Source organism: Sinocyclocheilus anshuiensis, unplaced genomic scaffold, assembly GCF_001515605.1.
Source record: "Sinocyclocheilus anshuiensis isolate Anshui unplaced genomic scaffold, SAMN03320099.WGS_v1.1 scaffold92, whole genome shotgun sequence".
Classification (NCBI taxonomy): Eukaryota; Metazoa; Chordata; class Actinopteri; order Cypriniformes; family Cyprinidae; genus Sinocyclocheilus; species Sinocyclocheilus anshuiensis.
The window spans coordinates 109,165-116,108 of NW_015555718.1; positions in this window are offsets into that span (position 1 = coordinate 109,165).

The window sequence follows — 6,944 nt, forward strand, 5'->3', positions numbered from 1 at the left end:
TGTGTGTGTGTGTGTGTGTGAGTGAGTGAGTGTGTGCGTGTGTGTCTGTGTGAGTGAGTGTGTGTGTGTGTGTGTGTGTGTGTGTGTGTCAGGTAATCCGTTCCCACCAGGGAAGCTGTTTAATATATATATGTGCATTCCCTGTAAATCCTCATCCTGCTGATTCCAGCGCGTTTCTGATTTCCATTCACAGCGCTGTATGAGGAGAGGCGGAGGTGGAGTTAGTCTGCTGTGGTTCTATTTATTTAACCCAGAAAAGTGTTTTTTCCTGCTTTGAAATCTGGGACACACTAAAGACGTGAAAATATGAACAACCAAAACAGAAGCCTGACGCTTACTAAGGAATCTAGAGGTTTGAGTCCAGAAAACGAATGAGAAAAGAGTTTAACTCAATGAAATTGGCTACTGTATCATCACTGGAATTAGATATTAAATATTCACAAACAAAGTCCTAAACACAAGAGAAAAATAAAATCCTAACAAGTTTCCTTCAGAAAATAAAGAGAAACTCACATAGTCTTTGTGTCGTCTTCTTCTGCAATCCTTCAAATGAATCCATCTTGCGATTATTCCACAAAAATGACTGTAATCTCTGGTCAAAGGTCAAGATCCCTTCACATCATGTTGTTCATGCAGGAGGAAGGAACTGTTCATAACAAGTTGTTGTTTTTTTAACCTTGACCTGTACTTCCTCCATTCACATTCAAGTCACCTTTATTTCTACAGCGCTTTATACAATACAGATTGTGTCAAAGCAGCTTTACAATATTTAAAAAAATCAAATTAAAAGTCCCCTGCACTTCCTGTTGTGTTCAGGAATCATAAATGAACTGCTCTATTTAACTTCAAATCCCTAATAAACACATACAGGCTCACCATCACAATGTCTTTGTAACGTTAATTTTTCATACAATGCCAATGCAAACATTAATTCATCTGTTATTTGTTCAAATAATCATTTCTGAAGTCATGATTTAGAACAATTAATACTGAAATAACTAAAAAAATAACCTTTTTGAATGTTTGCATTTGTATTGTAAGGTGTGGTTTTGTGAAGCATTAAACAGATTGAATGCATGATGATCTAAATCTCATGTTAAATCAGAAAGACACAGTGATTCTACCACAGGAACCACAGAGCAAAATCACTGAAACAAACCACAGTAAAGACACTGTATGATAAAACCATGTTCGCTCAAATCACAAATCTACTACACAATGATCTCATGACAAACGATTCATAAGGTGTGTTCTGAATCGAAGAGATTCACTGGTGCATGATGGGTAAACGCTGTACGGCTGTTTGACTCCAGAGTGTGTTTGATGATGTGTGTGTGTGAGTGTGTGCTAAAAGCTGTTTGGCTGCAGAGTGTGTTTGATGATGTATGTGTGTGTGTGTGTGTGTGTGTGCGTGTGTGCTAAAAGCTGTTTGGCTGCAGAGTGTGTTTGATGATGTATGTGTGTGTGTGTGTGTGAGTGTGTGTGTGTGTGTGTGCTTAAAGCTGTTTGACTGCAGAGTGTGTTTGATGATATATGTGTGTGTGTGTGTGTGAGTGAGTGAGTGAGTGAGTGAGGGAGTGAGTGTGTGAGTTAAAAGCTGTTTGACTGCAGAGTGTGTTTGATGATATATGTGTGTGTGTGTGTGTGAGTGAGTGAGTGAGTGAGTGAGGGAGTGAGTGTGTGAGTTAAAAGCTGTTTGACTGCAGAGTGTGTTTGATGATATATGTGTGTGTGTGTGTGTGAGTGAGTGAGTGAGTGAGTGAGGGAGTGAGTGTGTGAGTTAAAAGCTGTTTGACTGCAGAGTGTGTTTGATGATATATGTGTGTGTGTGTGTGTGAGTGAGTGAGTGAGTGAGTGAGGGAGTGAGTGTGTGAGTTAAAAGCTGTTTGACTGCAGAGTGTGTTTGATGATATATGTGTGTGTGTGTGTGTGAGTGAGTGAGTGAGTGAGTGAGGGAGTGAGTGTGTGAGTTAAAAGCTGTTTGACTGCAGAGTGTGTTTGATGATATATGTGTGTGTGTGTGTGTGAGTGAGTGAGTGAGTGAGTGAGGGAGTGAGTGTGTGAGTTAAAAGCTGTTTGACTGCAGAGTGTGTTTGATGATATATGTGTGTGTGTGTGTGTGAGTGAGTGAGTGAGTGAGTGAGGGAGTGAGTGTGTGAGTTAAAAGCTGTTTGACTGCAGAGTGTGTTTGATGATATATGTGTGTGTGTGTGTGTGAGTGAGTGAGTGAGTGAGTGAGGGAGTGAGTGTGTGAGTTAAAAGCTGTTTGACTGCAGAGTGTGTTTGATGATATATGTGTGTGTGTGTGTGTGAGTGAGTGAGTGAGTGAGTGAGGGAGTGAGTGTGTGAGTTAAAAGCTGTTTGACTGCAGAGTGTGTTTGATGATATATGTGTGTGTGTGTGTGTGAGTGAGTGAGTGAGTGAGTGAGGGAGTGAGTGTGTGAGTTAAAAGCTGTTTGACTGCAGAGTGTGTTTGATGATATATGTGTGTGTGTGTGTGTGAGTGAGTGAGTGAGTGAGTGAGGGAGTGAGTGTGTGAGTTAAAAGCTGTTTGACTGCAGAGTGTGTTTGATGATATATGTGTGTGTGTGTGTGTGAGTGAGTGAGTGAGTGAGTGAGGGAGTGAGTGTGTGAGTTAAAAGCTGTTTGACTGCAGAGTGTGTTTGATGATATATGTGTGTGTGTGTGTGTGAGTGAGTGAGTGAGTGAGTGAGGGAGTGAGTGTGTGAGTTAAAAGCTGTTTGACTGCAGAGTGTGTTTGATGATATATGTGTGTGTGTGTGTGTGAGTGAGTGAGTGAGTGAGTGAGGGAGTGAGTGTGTGAGTTAAAAGCTGTTTGACTGCAGAGTGTGTTTGATGATATATGTGTGTGTGTGTGTGTGAGTGAGTGAGTGAGTGAGTGAGGGAGTGAGTGTGTGAGTTAAAAGCTGTTTGACTGCAGAGTGTGTTTGATGATATATGTGTGTGTGTGTGTGTGAGTGAGTGAGTGAGTGAGTGAGGGAGTGAGTGTGTGAGTTAAAAGCTGTTTGACTGCAGAGTGTGTTTGATGATATATGTGTGTGTGTGTGTGTGAGTGAGTGAGTGAGTGAGTGAGGGAGTGAGTGTGTGAGTTAAAAGCTGTTTGACTGCAGAGTGTGTTTGATGATATATGTGTGTGTGTGTGTGTGAGTGAGTGAGTGAGTGAGTGAGGGAGTGAGTGTGTGAGTTAAAAGCTGTTTGACTGCAGAGTGTGTTTGATGATATATGTGTGTGTGTGTGTGTGAGTGAGTGAGTGAGTGAGTGAGGGAGTGAGTGTGTGAGTTAAAAGCTGTTTGACTGCAGAGTGTGTTTGATGATATATGTGTGTGTGTGTGTGTGAGTGAGTGAGTGAGTGAGTGAGGGAGTGAGTGTGTGAGTTAAAAGCTGTTTGACTGCAGAGTGTGTTTGATGATATATGTGTGTGTGTGTGTGTGAGTGAGTGAGTGAGTGAGTGAGGGAGTGAGTGTGTGAGTTAAAAGCTGTTTGACTGCAGAGTGTGTTTGATGATATATGTGTGTGTGTGTGTGTGAGTGAGTGAGTGAGTGAGTGAGGGAGTGAGTGTGTGAGTTAAAAGCTGTTTGACTGCAGAGTGTGTTTGATGATATATGTGTGTGTGTGTGTGTGAGTGAGTGAGTGAGTGAGTGAGGGAGTGAGTGTGTGAGTTAAAAGCTGTTTGACTGCAGAGTGTGTTTGATGATATATGTGTGTGTGTGTGTGTGAGTGAGTGAGTGAGTGAGTGAGGGAGTGAGTGTGTGAGTTAAAAGCTGTTTGACTGCAGAGTGTGTTTGATGATATATGTGTGTGTGTGTGTGTGAGTGAGTGAGTGAGTGAGTGAGGGAGTGAGTGTGTGAGTTAAAAGCTGTTTGACTGCAGAGTGTGTTTGATGATATATGTGTGTGTGTGTGTGTGAGTGAGTGAGTGAGTGAGTGAGGGAGTGAGTGTGTGAGTTAAAAGCTGTTTGACTGCAGAGTGTGTTTGATGATGTTCAGTCATTACCTCTGGAAGAAACTGACTCACTGTAGCTTTGAAAGCTCATGAGAAACCTTACAGAATGAACAAGATCTGGCAGAAAATTTATTGGGTTTAAATACTCTGAATGAACGAATGAATGAACAAAACCAAAAAAAAAAAAAAAACACCTGGAAAAAATTCAGCACAAAGATTTGAAAATAAAAGTGAAATCGAGACCTGAAAACTGATCTGTGCAACACAAATGAACCGTCTGATCTCTCTCCCTCTCTCCCTCTCTCTCTTCTCTTTCTCTCTCTGTCTGTCTCTCCCTCTCTTCTCTCTCTCTCTCTCTCTCATTAAATCCACACAAGTAAAGTTCTGATGGCACTTTCAGCAAGAAGCAGGGAAGATCTTTAAACACATACAGGTGAATCTATGATGTCCCTGAAGTAGAACACGTCCTCCTCTGAGAATCACTGTCTGAAGACATTCACACAGAGACAGACAGACAGACAGAAGTGTGCAGAATTATCACGTCTGCTTGTTTGTTGTGATTCCTGACAGTCAGAACCTGTGGAAACAGCTTAGACTGATGTTTACTGCTCATTGCAGCTTTAAGAGGAATGTTTTTCTGCAGGAATCTCAGCTGAATGTGGCTCTGTAGCGCCGCCTGGTGGCCATGAGGTGTAATCAGAGGATGAAGGAAAACAGTCATAACATCTGTTTCATAAAACTAGTTTACCAAATAAGCCAGGTTTATTTCAGTTAGTCTGATTTATTTTCACTTGATTTGGTTTCATAAAGCAAAATTACAGTCACTGTGGCAACTTATGCTGGGAAACTAACCTGGTCTGGAGCAGGCTAACTGTCAGACTAAACCCGAGTTGTTGCTTAACCAGAGCTCCTCTATCAATGACCTGCAGGGAATACATGAAATCAACATTAAGAAATCATGTTTTAAACTGCATTGTTTATGTACTGTAAATAAATAAATAAAGTTACTAAGTTAAATGTGTCTGGTGGGTGTGAGTTTCTCATAAAAACTCTATAAATAAGGACCTTTTCCTGACAGCTACCTCTATGAGCGGTACAGGTTCTCGAGAGAAGGGATTGTATATATTCGTAGCTGTATTCTGATTTTCTCCACAGTTTAATTTAAGTTACCCACATCCCTCTTTAGGCAAACCGGCTTGGCTCAACCCATGACTCCAGAACACGTCGAGCCTCTTCTGTTGCCCAGCAACTGGCACAAGGTAGGTTATTAATGGAAAATGTACAGGTTTAAAAATAAATTCACCAATTAGTAATTACAAAAGAATAAATTTTGACTCTATCCAGGGAATTCTCAGGAGTTTTGCTGGGAGACAAGGGCTGACTCCATACCAGGAACCCCAGACTCAGACACAACACAACTATAACTTGCCCATGCACGCACAAGAGCTCGTATAGAGATGGCATTTGCTCTCATCAAATCAAGGTGCCAGTGCCTGAAACACCTCAGAGTGACTGCACAACGGGCTTGTGACATTATTGTTGGTGGTGTTGTGCTCCATAACATTGCCAGCTTGAGAAAAGAAAGGCCACCACGGATGCTGCAGAGGAGGACTGGGGCTATGAGGTGGCTTTTGATGACAAAGAAACAGCAGGCAGCAGGCAGTTATAAGAGACATTTATGCAAATAATTCTTTTGGTTATCATATTTTTTCAAGTCATGTGAAGGCTTTCATTTTATGTTTGTAGCCCTCTACTTGCCCCTCAATTTCATTACACAACACACACAAGTCACATAATTTGTATTTCATTTATTATTATTTTTTTTTAATTTCAACTTAAAGCTGGCTGCTGGAGAAGAAAAACAAAACACATACGATTAAATGGTGACCAAAATGTCAAGTGTCAGTGTTTCATCACAACAGTTCTCCAGTTTTTGGATTTCCAGCTCCAGCTTTCTCATCTTCAACTTCTTATATTGAATGTCTACATCCAGAACATCCATTTCTTTAAGGAGGTAGCACTTCCAGTTCCAGTCTGACTGGTTTCTGGAAGGATGTCAGCGTCCTGCAGCCAATAATTTTTGGAAAATATGTACCGTGAGCACCTGACCACACAAGTAGGCTTTAGATATACGATGTGCAATCATCGCTTACCTCAGGCTGACACGCTCTCCTCATCCTCCTCAGTTGTAGATGGGTCTTCCTCCTGAAACTGAGGTTAATGATCACCACTTAACATGGACAGTAAATAAGTGCTTTAAACTCTCACATACTCACAGGGTTCAACAGGACATCTGGTGGCTCCAACAAGCACACAGAATTTGCCATCACTATGAAACAAAACATGTTAGAGCAAAGATTTTGACAAGAAAAAGCAAAAACCTATACATCAACCTTTTATGAAGTCACTCCTTCTATTAGGTGGTATGGTTTCAGAAGCTGTTCCCTCAATGACTGGCCTCCGGTTGTTCAGGTCCAAGGCCAGCTCCTCTGCAGGAGTTAAGGTGTTGGTGGAGGCCCGCCCCCAGTTACAGCTACATCCAGAAGCCCCTCCCTGCAGAACACAAGACCCAGGGGGCGTGGCTGGATCCACATCTAGGGGGTGGAGATTGGTAGGTTTAGGGGTGAGCTCTGGGAGATGGGTGGGTTTAGGGGTGGAGCTCTGGGAGGTGGGTGTGTTTAGGGGTGGAGCTCTGGGAGATGGGTGTGTTTAGGAATCAGGGGGTGGAGACGGGTAGGTTTAGGTATATGTAAGGTGGGAGGAGTTGGATATGGATCCAACCACGCCCCCTGGATCTTGTGTTCTGCAGTGAGGACCATCTCGCGAAAACGGCCAAAAACGCTGTATTACATACGCCAGGCCAGTAGTTGGCGCTGTCACCTTGTTAGTAAAGAGTACCTGTAGGGAAGTGACAGTTATATGTTGTATATGATGCGTCTCCGCTGTTGGTTGTAATATTGGTGAAGTAAATCCACACTTTG